Genomic DNA, 14,842 nt, shown 5'->3' on the forward strand with positions numbered 1-14,842 from the left:
ACTGTGAGCAGAGAGTGGAAAACAGCAGGTTACTCTTTGGAAGGCTGCCCTTCAGTTTATGAGCTAGCATTTTACAAGCAAGCTGAAGATGACCTCTGACACTTTTCGGGTATGAATTAGTCATCGCTGCATATTAACCTGGAATAGAAGAAATGCCATTTGCTAAGAGAATGGCTACAGGTCAGCCACTCTCCTTTGTTCAGCATTACCTGTAATTACCTGACTAATTAATTAAATTGTATCTGTAGTTTTGAATTGTAGATGCTTTGAGTTCATGGCACAATAGCTTGCAGTGTGTCAGAATATACTCACTGAGCAAGAGGGTAGTTATTCCAAACAAACTTTATTGGATCACACAGTGGGTGCAGGAATAAAGCAGGGGATGATATTGGTTGTGACAGTTGATGGATGGTTGAATGATGTAGATTTAAAGTCTTTGTCTCACAGATGTGATGGTTGGCAGTCCAGTGGAGCACACACCTCAGTATAATGATGGAGTATGGAGAGCAGGTTGGTAACGCTGTGGAGAACAAAAAAATTGGAGAGACACTAGGGATAAAGTACACTGGAGATCATACACAGATGATCTGGAGATCACAGAAATAGGTCCACATTCCTTGTTTAAGGCCAGACGCTGAGGGAACTGAGATGGTGATTTGCAGGTAAGATGGGGATCAGGTGAGGGCAGGTCAGGAACATGAGGGATGATGGGAAATGTAGTGTGCTAAGGTGACTGGGCTGGTGACTGTAGTTCGTGACACACACATTTTAACTTTAGGAATAATCATATTAATGATTTTAACAAGCAGTCAACTGATTAATTTAAACTGCGGCAAATCCCCATAATCTAATGTGTTCTTAAACAAACAGATATCACGCAGGGGAAAAAAACAGGCAAAATTTATGGCTGATGGAGTGGAATCCATCAAGATCAGGGAAATGTGTAATTAAAGCGAGGTTATGAGAGATGGACTCGAGTTCCCCTCACTCGCTCCCCTTCCTTCCTCCTGCTGTCTTATTAATCTCCTCTGTCGGTCTGTTGTTCTGATTATGGATGTCATACAGCAATAAAGCGAGTCGAGATCAATAATCCTGAAATTAAAAAATGAAAGTGAATTTCCCCAGCAGGCCACACTGCTGCTGTTACGGTGCATGAATATTCACGTAGAGCAAAGCGAAGCAAAAAACACACGGAAAGCTGATAATTCCCTGCAGGCAGGTGGCAGGAATCTGGAGACATCATTAATGGTAGCATGCATAGTGGAAAATAATTATCAGATCCATTACCAGGATCTGTCTGGTACTATTTACATGTATGCTTGTTTTTTTATGTTTCTGATGTTTTGCACCTTTATTCTATTCTATTCTATTCTATTCTATTCTATTCTATTCTATTCTATTCTATTCTAGTGGATTTATCAAATATTGTAATAGGTATATTGTCAATACTCTGTTTAAAACTGTTTTTATGAACTTATTTATTTATTTATTGCCCATATTCTAAAAGAAGAACTAGTTTGAAGGACAAATTTGCAAAAGTAAAATCAATGCAATGTTTGATTTCTTGTCAATTAGAATATTATGTATACTAGACGAAACTTGTAATGTATTAATTTGCATGTCCTCTCACAAGAAACTTGTGCTGATATAAAAAGGTCAGCAAAGGTCTCTGTAGACACTCTTGCTTTTCTACTCATCTTCTGTGAAAGACAGAGATTACAATGATTCATCATTGTCATGGATTCCCTCCTCCTGACTTCACATACCGGTATCCGTACGGATTTCTAGCCTGCTACCGCACCACACTCCCCTTTCCCCGGAGATGGACATCATCCCCCCGTTTCCTCTCCGAGACCTCTACAAATCGATGGAAAATTAATTTGCAAGCATCAGTAGAGAGATGACATGCTAGAAAGTTCTTTACCTCACGCTGACAGCCCGCTTTGTCTAAACACAACAAGTTATGTTTGGTATAGCAGAGGGCGGGTCCATCGGTACGAGTTCCCATCAGTAATTGCACTGATTTATCTGTCCTGTCCCGCCCACCTGTTCATGTCCTGCACATGAGCGAGTCTTCCAACATGTGCTATGTAAAAAGATTTTATGCTCATACTTCCCTTTTTAATGCATTAAATATTGTGCTAACTCATTTTTCATTTCTACACCACCAAAGTGCAACAATAAAAATGTAAAGATGGCATGAAACGGAAGTTTCAATAGTCTTGTTTCCATAGCGTGACGTATGTAAAGTAATCACACTTCGTCACTGACTGCCACTACTGTAACAGTAGTCAAATAGCTGGAGCATTAAGCATTTATCTAAAAATGAATCACTTGAGATTAAATGTTATAATGCTCTATTATTATTGTTATTATTATTACCAGTAATTCATTTAATTAATTTATCTTTATTTAACTGGGTGAACTATTTATTTGAGTTCTTCCAGTTTACCTACCCTCAAGCCATCCTAGGTTTATATGACTTTCTTATTTCAGACGAACACAATGTCCAAAAAATGTCCTGGCTCTTTCAAGCTTTATAATGGCAGTGAATGGAGGACGAGATTTTGAAGCCCAAAAACGTGCATCAATTCATCATAAAAGTACTACACATGGCTCCGGGGGATAAAGACCTTCTGAAGCAGAGCTATGCGTTTATGTAAGAATAAAAAAAAAGAAGACTTTAAAAACTAAAATAACTTCACATACCGGCAGACGGTACGTTTATGATGGATGGATGCACTTTTTTGGGCTTCAAAACCTCATCCTCCATTCACTGCCATTATAAAGCTTGGAAGAACCAGGACATTTTTCAATATAACTCTGGTTGTATTCGTCTGAAAGAAAAAAAGTGATATACACCTAGGATGGCTTAAGGGTGAGTATACCATGGGGTAATCTTCATTTTTGGGTGAACTATCCCTTTAAGGCCAAAGAATACTTCGAGTTTTACTCGTATGCGAGGGTCCCGAGTACCATGCATGTGACACAAATTTCGTCACCAGAATATTAGGCGCACTGCCCGATTCTTGTAACCCTGCGTACTTTGTAAGCGTAGGTTGCACATGCGCATTGCATTTGTATTGGACTAATTGGTTGCACTAAGGTGGCAACACTGGCCCGGGCTGTTGTTTTACAGTAGAAAACAAAACTATAAGACAACAAAAAATACCGGAGATGATCCCTGCATTGACAATCACTTGTGTTGAATGTAATGATGAAATAGCTGCCACTTTAGTATAAAACAATACAAAGGCATTTTTACCGTTCGCACACACTCTCAAATGGAGTATACTTTGAAAGGCTACGTGTTCGCTTTGAAAAGTATTCATACCCTAGCGTACGCATAAAAAAAACAAAGTATACTGCGACCTTTACTGAGCAATATTGCGAACCTTGCCTTTGCGCCATCTGGTGTTGATTTCGCAAACAAATGTCACATGTGACTGGGTTGACAAGCATTTTGTTTGTCTACCTACTGCACATATCTGAGTGAAAAGGCTTCTCGAACAAGAAATAATGTAGAGCGGGCCTTGATTTTGTCCATCGGCAAATTATTAGATAGTTGTGGTTTGCTATTGGTCGATCTAATATGAGTGACAGGTTGTCCCGTCCTCACGCCAGTAAACACGTCATCAGAGAAGAGATGTCATTACAGAGTGAGGGAAAGTTTTGAAAGTTAAGGGCACACAAATTTAAAATAAGTAAATAATGATGTACATGGATAAATCATTTATAATAAATACTGCAATACTCCTTAAAAAAAAGAAAAAAAGAATTGTGACAATAAATTTGATTTCATGGTTTGATTTCATGGTACATGACTTTAACAATCCTTCTTCCACTGGTTAGCAGCAAACAGACAGTTTATTATTATTCTTACTATTATTATTTTATTTAAAACATATTTGGTATTATTATATATAAAAAAAATTATTGTGTTGGGCTTTGGTCAGGATGCTCAAACCAATAGATGGGCAATTAACGTATGAATAGCTTACTTATAGTCTCTGGATATAAAGCTGTGATTGTATTAATATAGAACAAAAATGACACATCACCTTTAGGGGATTTCACACAGTGTGATGCTTCGTCACCAGCTTGCCTCTGCCATGACTGTGGGAATCACTCTTTGATTACTCTTATTGATTTGACAGATCCTCAGGCCACAAAGCACCGGCACGGAGAGCAGAGGCATAGTGATGGCCTTGTGTGTTTTATTTGCTCAACAAGCAGGATTCAGGCAATATAGCCAATGTAACAAACACTGAGAAAAATAATTAGGAAAGTTAAGAAGCTTGTAGGCAAATGGCAGAAAACTTTCTTCATCCATTTATCAAGTGCATGATGGTATAACACTACAATGATAGATACAGTGTTCAGTGGAGCAGGTATCTCCCCTGAAATAAAGTATTTGTCAAAGACTATTTTTCAGATTTAGAGATAACTAACGGAACACACAAAAGAGGTTGCTATTTTATAGCTTCAGGAGATTAGGGCTCTCATGCACTCGTTTTTTGTAATGTTCAAATCCTGAACTTTTTTTCTTCAAATAATTCAAGAAAAATTCCAACTGGACATTGAGCAATCATAAAGCATACTACATTAGAAAAATGTAGATGGTATATGATAACAGTAGGTTTTTTTTGCGGTTTTAAGCATTTTAAATTGATCTGTAGGAAAATTTGAAAAACATGACCAAATTTAGACATGTGATTAGGTTATTCTAGACACATTTTAGACAAATATATTTTTGACAGTTGCATTTAAAATCAACTGACACATTCTCCTTGTCAGTTTGAAGGGGAAACTATAAAAAAATGTAAATTTTAATTCTGTTATACCTGCCGTTTCTTTATAATTAATTTTGGAATTTACTAGTGATTTATGAGAGAAAAGGATTTCTTAGATATGTATCAAGATAAAAATAGACTTAATTTCAAATAAAACTGAAACATTTGTTGCGACACATTAACCCTCCATTTCACAGACAAGGCTTAAGCTAGTCCTAGACAGTATTGAGCTGTTTTAATTGAAAGATTAACAAATCTTAAAATATCTTACTGGAGTTTCTTTTGTTTCGAGATGCACATCAGTAATGTTTTTTTCTAAGGCACATTATAAAAGCTTCTTAAATGTCCTATTTGAACTAAGGATTAATTGTGTCTTAATCTAAGCCCTGTCTGTGAAACGTCCAGGTTGCGTATGCAACCCACCGTTCCCTGAAGGAGGGAACGGAGGACGTAGTCGACGCCGACTGAAATGGGATCACGCTAGGGAGCCTATCGTCTTCGAGTATTATTGAACGAGCCAATACACATTGGCGTGCGAGATTTGCATCTCACACTCCGCCCCGCAGCGCGGGTATAAATACGGAAGTGGATGCACGCACCATTTGCTTTTCGCTGAGGAGCCGAGCGTAACTCGGAGTCAGCGGTGGTCCAGCGGTAGTGGCAAGGGGACTACGTCCTCCGTTCCCTCCTTCAGGGAACGGTGGGTTGCATACGCAACCAGGACGTTCCCTTTCAGTCGATAACGTCGGACGTAGTCGACGCCGACTGAAATGGGATCAACCATTGAACACGCCACTAACGCTGCCACCTTCCAGTGCCTAGACAAAAGCCTTCTGATCCTCCCGACGTTCTAGCGGAAAAGGACAGGGCTTAGGCCAGGAAGTCACTGCTGTTCCACAAGACCCACTCAGTTAGACTTGGTAACACTGGGAAAGCGTGCCCCACATTGGAAGGAAGGGACGCTGCGGAAGCCCAACCAACCCGAAAGGGGGGGGGGGGGGGAATACACATATGAACTGGGCGGAGGGCCGGGCAGTATAACATATGGAATGTCACTGGGGTGGCTCCAGCCTAGAGAGGGGGGAGACACACCAATTTACAGTGACGGCAGGACTCTGCCAAGGGAAAGACACGGCTCACTTTGGGGAGCTGTATCGTGGAAGAATACACATATGGGGTCGCCGTAGGGACCGCAACATATGGACCCAGCCTAACACGGGTTCCACACTGCATACGAGTGGTAGGCCTAACACCAGACGTTCCGCCACGTCCAACGTTGGGGGGGGGGGTACGGAGGAGCTCAACAGGTTCCGGACAAGGGAATTCAACCGGAGCGAAATGGCGCACGTATCCGGTCCGTAAGAGGGGAATGGCGCAGCAAGCCGACACTGAACCGGGGCTCACGGTGTTACTGGCTTCTATGAGAAGAGAGCACACGGGAAGCAACCGGTTCTACACGTAGGCTATAGAATCTAGCAAACGTATTAGGTGTCGCCCAGCCCGCAGCTCTACAGACATCTGTCAGCGAGGCACCCTGCGCCAACGGCCAAGAAGCGGCAACACTCCTTGTGGAGTGAGCTCGCAGTCCGGGGGGACAGGGTTCACCTTGGGACTCATACGCCAAGATGATGGCATCCACTATCCAGTGGGCCAACCTCTGCTTGGAGACAGCCTTTCCCTTCCGCTGATCTCCATAACAGACGAAGAGCTGCTCTGAGGTCCTAAAGCTTTGCGTACTGTCCACGTACAAGCGCAGAGCGCGAACGGGGCAGAGAAAAGCCAGGGCTGGGTCTGCCTCCTCCGGGGGCAGCGCTTGCAGGTTCACCACCTGGTCCCGAAAGGGGGTGGTAGGAACCTTGGGCACATATCCAGGCCGGGGTCTCAGGATAACGTGAGAGTTAGCCGGCCCGAATTCCAGGCACGATTCGCTGACCGAAAATGCGTGCAGGTCCCCTACCCTCTTGATGGAGGCCAAAGCAAGTAGGAGAACTGTCTTTTGGGACAGAATTTTTAACTCTGCTACCTGCAAAGGCTCGAAGGGCAGTCTCTGCAGTGCGGTTAGCACCAGAGATAAGTCCCAAGAGGGTATAGAGGGGAGGCGAGGCGGATTCAACCTCCTGGCTCCCCTCAGGAACCTGACGATCAAGTCATGCTTCCCCAGGGATTTCCCGTCTACTGCATCGTGATGTGCGGCAATAGCGGCGACATACACTTTGAGGGTGGAGGGGGACAGCCGACGCTCCAAAGCCTCTTGCAGGAAAGAAAGCACGGAAATGATCGAACACCTTCGGGGGTCTTCTCCTTGAGAAGCACACCACTCAACAAACAGTTTCCACTTCAGGGAGTAAGCAAGCCTCGTAGAGGGGGCTCTCGCTGACGTGATGGTATCTACGACTGCCTGTGGTAGACTACCTAGAACCTCCGCGTCCCGTCCAGGGACCACACATGGAGTCTCCAATGGTCTGGACGCGGGTGCCATATGGTGCCCCGTCCCTGAGAGAGTAGGTCCTCTCTCAGAGGAATAGGCCAGGGAGGAGCTGTCGAGAGGAGAAAAAGTTCGGGGAACCAGGTTCGGTTGGGCCAATAAGGGGCAACTAGCAAAACCTGCTCCTCTTCCTCCCTGACTTTGCACAGTAGTTGTGCAATAAGGCTCACTGGGGGAAACGCATACTTGCGGAGGCCCCGGGGCCAGCTGTGAGCCAGTGCATCCGTCTCGAGGGAATAAAACAACTGGCAATGGGACGAGTCCGGAGAGGCAAACAGATCTATCTGTGCGGCCCCGAAGTGGTCCCATATCAGCTGGACCGCCTGGGGATGGAGCCGCCATTCTCCCGAGGCCACAATCTGTCGTGAGAGCTCGTCGGCGGCACGATTGAGCAGGCCAGGGATGTGAACGGCACGAAGCGACCTCAGATGCTTCTGACCCCATAGGAGGAGGTGGCGGGCGAGTTGTGACATGCGGCGGGAACGTAGACCACCTTGGCGGTTGATGTACGCAACGGTCGCAGTGTTGTCCGTCCGGACCAGTACGTGTTTGCCGAGCAGCGTCGTCCTGAGGCGTCTCAAAGCAAGGAGCACTGCTAACAACTCGAGGCAGTTGATGTGCCAATGCAGGCGGGACCCCGTCCAGGTGCCAGCTACTGCATGCCCGTTGTACGTGGCCCCCCAGCCGGTGTTGGAGGCGTCTGTGAAGACCACAGCATGCCTGGACACTTGTTCTAGGGACACTCCGGCCCGGAGAAACGAAAGGTCCGACCACGGGCTGAAGGTTTGGAGGCAGGCCGCGGTGATTCTCACAGGGAGCGTGCCTCTCCGCCACGCCCACCTCGGGACTCGGTCGCGAAGCCAGTGCTGGAGTGGTCTCATATGAAGCAGGCCGAGCGGCGTAACTGCGGCTGTGGCTGCCATATGCCCCAGGAGCCTCTGAAACTGTTTCAGAAAAACCACTGTTCTGCTCTTGATAAAATTCAGGCAGTTCAGCACTGACCGGGCGCGATTCTCTGTGAGGCGCGCCGTGTGTTGGACCGAGTCCAGCTCCAAACCGAGAAAAGAGATCCTCTGCACAGGGGCGAGTTTGCTCTTCTCCCAGTTGACCTGAAGACCCAGCTGGCTGATGTGCTGGAGCAGCAAATCCCTGTGTTCGCATAACAGCTCCCGAGACTGAGCTAGTATCAGCCAGTCGTCGAGATAGTTGAGAATGCGAATGCCCTGCTCTCTCATGGGAGCGAGGGCTGCCTCCGTAACCTTCGTAAAGACACGGGGTGACAGGGCCAGCCCGAAGGGTAAGACTTTGTACTGATGCGCCTGACCCTCGAACGCGAAACGCAGGAATGGCCTGTGTCGCGGCAGGATGGAGACATGAAAGTACGCGTCCTTCAGGTCGATCGCTGCAAACCAATCCTGGGGACGGACACATTGGAAGATGCGTTTCTGCGTCAGCATTCTGAACGGGAGCTTGTGAAGGGCCCGATTCAGGACTCGCAGGTCCAGGATTGGTCATAACCCACCCCCTTTCTTGGGTATAATGAAGTACGGGCTGTAAAAGCCGGCCTTCATATCGGCTACCGACACCGGCTCTATCGCGTCCTTCGCCAGCAGGACCGCGATCTCCGCGCGCATGACAGGAGCAGATTCGCTCGACACTGAAGTGTGGCGAATGCCACTGTACTTGGGCGGACTCCGGCGGAACTGAATCGTGTAGCCGAGCCTGATGGTACGGAGGAGCCAGCCGGACGGGTTGGAGAGCACTTTCCAGGCATCGACGAACCGGACCAGGGGGACCAAGGGTAACACAGGCATACCCGGGGCGGGGCAGCGCGGTGGAGGGCAGGGACCCGGCTCGGAAGGCCCGTGGGCGGCCCGAAGCGGGGTCTGAGTGAGCCGTGCTGCACTTACCTGTCTCCACGGGGCAACAGAGGACGGGAGAGCAGGCGGATGACCGGGTCCTCGACCGCCTCGTGTTGCGGGCTGGCGAACAAGAGGGGGCTGGGGGGAGCAAGGCTGTTCTACAGGGTCGCAAGCCGCCAGCCTCGCCCTCTTGGGACCCAGGGACGGAGAAATTCGCTCTTCTGACAATTTGGGTACCACTGGACTCCGGAGAACCAGTGGTGGAACGGTAACCATCTGAAGAGTTAGTCCCCCCATCCCTGGGTGGCCTGTCTCAGGAACGTTTCTGACACTCGCCCCCTGGCTGGGCAGTGACTGAGACAGACTGGGCGGCCTGCCTGCTGCTGGTTCTACGCTGGGGCCTGGGTGAAGGCTGTTGCGGAGACCCCGCGGAACCGGAGGCAGCGGCAGGGGGGCGCCCTCGGCGACGAACGGGCGGAGGGACTATCCCCGGCGGCAGGGTGGAGTTGCCTCAGCGGGCCGCCGGGATAGGGTGTGTCGGGGAGCCTCCGTCCGAACCTGGGTGGCAGAGAACTGTTGGGCGCAGCTCTCCGCCACGTCGCCGAACAACCCAACCTGGGAAATTGGGGAGTCCAGGAACCGAACCTTGTCCGCATCCGCCATCTCAACCAGGCTGAGCCAACGATGGCGTTCCTGGACCGACAAAGTGGACATCGCTAGACCGACCGCACACGCCGCGACACTCGTACCCCGGAGGGCGAGGTCAGTGGCGGTGCGGAGCTAACTCATGAGCGCCCGGTCCAAACTACCCTCGTGCATGTCCCTGAGTGTCTTGGCCTGGTAGACCTGCAACAACGCCAAGGCATGCAAAGAGGAAGCGGCTTACCCGCAAGCTCTGTAAGCTCTGACCGCCAATCCTGACGCGAACTCACAGGCCCGCGTGGGGAAACAAGGATCCCCCACCCAGGATGCAGCGGTCGTTGGACATAAATGAGTCGCAACAGACCGCTCCACTGGAGGGATAGCCTCATAACCCTTCACCGCTCCTCCGACAAGGGTAGTGAGGGAGGAAGAACTACTTAAGTCGTTTTCAGCAGTAAAAGGTGCCGTCCACGACCAAGTAAGATCTTCATGCACTTCGGGAAAGAAGGGCACTGGGGCGGCGGGCTGAGAACCAGCACGGCCCGCCCCGAGATACCAATCATCCAACCGAGACTGAACAGGACACGGTGGAGGGTTCCACTCGAGCCCGACAGCCTCGGCGGCCCGTTTCAGCATAGCTGATAATTCTGGATCCGGCTCGGGCAACATTGAACTCCCGGAGGGAGACAACGCAGCTGAGTCGTCATCTCCAGACATCAGCTCACCCTCCGATGCTGCAATCGACATCCTGTCCCCCAGGGGAGCCCCGGGTGAAACCGCTGGCCCACCCATTACAGATGGACCAGCAGATAACACCGGAGGCTCCAATGGTAGCAGTGGAAGGGAGGGGTGAGGAGCCCACAGGGAATGGTTACCGGGCGGGACATCCAACACTACCCTCCGGTCACCCATCCCATGCAGCACCCGGGGGTGGGGCATGGCAATGGGGACTCGCTCTCCGCGGACGAAGGCGAGTCTCGCTCTCCGCGGACGAAGGCGAGTCTCGCCCTCAACACTGCGACAGTCATGTTCCCACAGTGAAAACATGAGCTGTCCACAAAAGCTGTCTCAGCGTGCTGTAAGCCCAAACACGTGATACAACAATTGTGACCATCAGAGAGAGACAGGGAACGACCGCACCCAGAAACGCACGGGCGGAATGACATCTTGAAAAAGACGCAAACGCACCCGTGTTGCTCTTTTAGGAAGTGAAAACCTCTCACCAGTGCCGGAGCACACAGGGGAATGACCGCGGCAACACTGACACAGGAATGGTGCACCCTGTGCCAGTGAAGCACTCACTTTCTCGCCCTCAACCGACCGTCAGACAAACAAACACAAACAGAAATTTGGTTGCTGTGAAAACAGCAGTTGAGAGCTTGAAGCTCGCGATCACCGCTGCACTCGCGCTGTAACCACCGACACCAGGAGAGACTTCCCAAAGAAGCGCCGACACACTCGCTCGTTGTACAACAACACTCTTCACATCCAGACATGAAGCTCGGCTCCGAAGCGAAAGGCAAATGGTGCGTGCATCCACTTCCGTATTTATACCCGCGCTGCGGGGCGGAGTGTGAGATGCAAATCTCGCACGCCAATGTGTATTGGCTCGTTCAATAATACTCGAAGACGATAGGCTCCCTAGCGTGATCCCATTTCAGTCGGCGTCGACTACGTCCGACGTTATCGACTGAAAGGGAACCATGCCTAAGAGTAGAGAATATCCAAGACATGATTTGGTTTTGGAAGAATTTGTTAAAGGATGTGCAAAATTCACCAGTGTTTGCATATAAATGTTTATTTGCACTGTGGGGACACAACCACCATACAGTGAAACAAATCCATTCACTCCTTTTTTTTTAATCCTCAAAAAGTCTAAACACTCTCAATAATCTGTCCGTTCTGATTTTCTGAGCACTATGATGTCATAATGCTCATGCTCCACCCACGACCACTGACGGACTGTCCCGTATTTGCATATTTCTGCCCTGCCATATTTCAGTATTTTGGCAAATATTAAATTTGAGACATTGAGATTTTGAAACTCTCAGAGATTACCGATGTCTTTTATTTTTCTTCTTTTATTCATGAAAAATACTCCTCAGTGTTTGTTACTTTGAACCAAAGTCACCTCTCTGAGGTTTCTATGCAGTGCTGTCATATATTAAAATAATGTGCAGGGGGGTGTTGTTCTATTGTAGCTCCATCCCTCTGCTGGATACCATGAGAGAGCTCATTCAAAACTGTATATTCCCCTTATTTCCTGAGTTCAGCTATAAAGAACAAACACTATTAGCTCCCGATCAATATAGGGGACATCACCTCTGTTATCACACAGCAAAGTAGATTTATGCTCCATGCCATCGGAAAATAAATCACATATTCATACTTTAAATTAAAAAAGTGAATGATGGTGTTTAGACAGAGAGAGTGGACAGAAATGGCAAATTAAATATTAGTGCAAGAGACAGGAATGAGTATTAAAAACAAGTCTAATTCCATTTTTGGAGTTTTGTGATGTTTGGCAATTAAAGGGCATTCCTCACTTCATAGGATGGTCCTCTTTAAAGTGCTTTACTTGCTGAAATACTATAAAATAAGAATCTAATCAGTGCTTTTACATTAAGTAGAATGAAGGGCAAACAAGGTGAGCAAAATACGTAAAGGGATTGTTCACCATCAAATTAAAATTCTGACATTATTTACACACCATCATGTCATTGTAAACCTGTATGACTTTCTGTCCTTGTAACATTAAGGTAATTTTTTAAAAGAATATACTGGCCATACTTTAGTGACAAAAAGAACCATAAAAGTATCATAAAATTGTCTTATATTCCATGCCTTGAAATTCAGTCTGAAAAATGAAGCTGTTATTCAGTAAAGATCATCCTCTTCATTGAACTGTTAACCAACGCAACCTTTTCATTGAGTCACTGAGTTGAACTCAAATGAATCGTTTAGACCATTTTATGAACTGGATCAATTGATTCATTGAAAAAATTTGTCTCAAAATAATGATTCATCCACAAACCATGAATTCTGATGAACACACTATTGTCATGAGAGATATTTAGAAAATGATTGTGTGAACCACAGAAGAAAGAAATACATATACGGTAGGTTTGCAACAACATATTGACAAACTTGTTATTTTAATTTTAGGTGAACTGTCCTATTTATTAAATGAGTAGTTTGTTCAATTTCTATGCAATAGCTTGTGGTAGACGACGTACACAAATCAAATACTTGAGTAAAATACAGATACCCTATTAAAATAATACTCCAATAAAAGTCCTGCTTTTCAATTTTACTTGAGTAAATGTGTAAAACAACTTTAATGTATGATTAAGTACGATATTGTGCTTTGGAATGAAGTGAAGTAAAAGTAAAAGTTTCCCAAAATAAAAATCCTCAGATAAAGTGCAGATTCTTGAAAATTATTCTACTTCGTATACTGTCCACCACTGCTTGTGAACAACACAATGTACTTAAATCACTACAATCACCTTCTGAAAATCAATCACATCTCATTCAAACACAACAAATGCATTAATTTATTTTAGCAGATAATTTAGTTGCAGCTTACAGTGCACTAATTAACTTAAAAGGCTCTGTCACATTTCCTGGTTTTGACCCAGCGGGACTCATTTTGCCAGTGATTCTTTATAGATTCAGCCTGTAGTGTCATGCATTACAAGAGCCAATGATGATTGTGCGTTTGGGGAGAGCAGGAGACACACGATGGCATCCATCTGCTGTTTGGTACACTGAAAGCCCATGAGAATCTGCCAAGGACATTGTATTGTGCTGTCAGAAGAAGGTGATGCATGGATTTGCTAAAGGTTAAACCGAATACTAGAACCAAGCAGGTGCTTTTCTCGTTTCAGATCTCAATTTATGCTAATCTACAGAGAACAAATCATAATGGAGCAGATAAACCCTGCCGCAGAAAATCAGAACAGCAGTAAAGGACACTTTACACCACAAACTAACCCTGAGCTTGCTTATCAAAAGCAAGGTCAAATGGGGCACATGGGGGAAAGGGTTATGGCAATGCATGCTACATTCAATCGCTGTGATCTAACTTTGAATTTCATTGGTGATGGGATCACATCAGGTGTCTTCAGAAAGGTAATTGGCTTCATTCAAGGATGGCTGAGCCATTGTGGATTGTTTCTTGTAAGGGTTGAGAAGTTCTTCTATGAGAAAGAATGGGTCTCGACATGTATGCTGTGCCTGTAGTGACAGATGATGTTGTGCAGGTCAAAGTGTACACTGAAGTGTAGAGCCAACAAATGAACAATGAAATGCAAAGAAAGAAAGTACATCTGGGAGCCTTAATTGATGTTTAATGAATTGAAAAGCCTTGCTTTGGTCAGGGAACAAGATACTTAACCTGAGAATGTTTTACTGTTACCAGTCTTCTCTGTTGTAAGTGATGCTCTTTTTATGTACTGAAATATATTATCATCCACATATAATGTTAGCAGATTTGTGCAAAAAACAAAATCTAGATATTTAATTTAGTATTTAATCCAAACTATTTTCCATTCTCTCTCTGACCCTTTAAGACTTATATGTCATCTTATCAAAAACTGGGATTTTTACTTAAACCATTTGTGCTGAGATTACAGAAATACTGTTATTGACATAAACTTAAAGTGGTCCCTAATGTTTTGCATGGAGCTGTTTGGGGGTCTGTGTCCGAAATCACAAACTCTCTTGAGTAGGTACTTATTTTGAATAACGACCACAAAAAAGTTTGTTTTAGTATGAATGTGTGTGGCATGTAGTATGTGTAGAATGAATGTAATCTGGACGTACTACATTACGTAGTAATGCGTAATGTAGTACGTCAGTACTACCAGTGTCAGATGCATCGCATCATTCACAAATCCTCTCCTGTGTTCTCATGGGAACGTAAAGTGTCCATTGTATGCACACTTCAGAATCTTGCCGGAAGTAGGTCATTTTTGCCTGGTTTTTTATTAGTACTGTGAATATGGTGTTGCCTTCCATATAGTAGGGATTAGGGAAGTATGCAATTTCAGAATCAG

The 14,842-nt window shown here is 46.0% G+C and overlaps 1 long non-coding RNA gene across 1 annotated transcript; it reads right to left on the reverse strand.

Annotated features, from left to right (window-relative positions):
- Positions 1-326: 326 nt before the first annotated feature.
- On the reverse strand, positions 327-2,191 carry LOC143744667 (uncharacterized). Its single transcript, XR_013205877.1, has 3 exons — positions 1,925-2,191; positions 1,767-1,857; positions 327-520 (listed from the first exon to the last, which is right to left on the reverse strand). It is a non-coding gene; the product is annotated as an uncharacterized LOC143744667 (long non-coding RNA).
- Positions 2,192-14,842: the final 12,651 nt, after the last annotated feature.

This window comes from Siphateles boraxobius, unplaced genomic scaffold (assembly GCF_051911475.1).
Source record: "Siphateles boraxobius isolate OS27281-9 unplaced genomic scaffold, OSU_SipBor_1 20, whole genome shotgun sequence".
NCBI classification, from domain to species: Eukaryota; Metazoa; Chordata; class Actinopteri; order Cypriniformes; family Leuciscidae; genus Siphateles; species Siphateles boraxobius.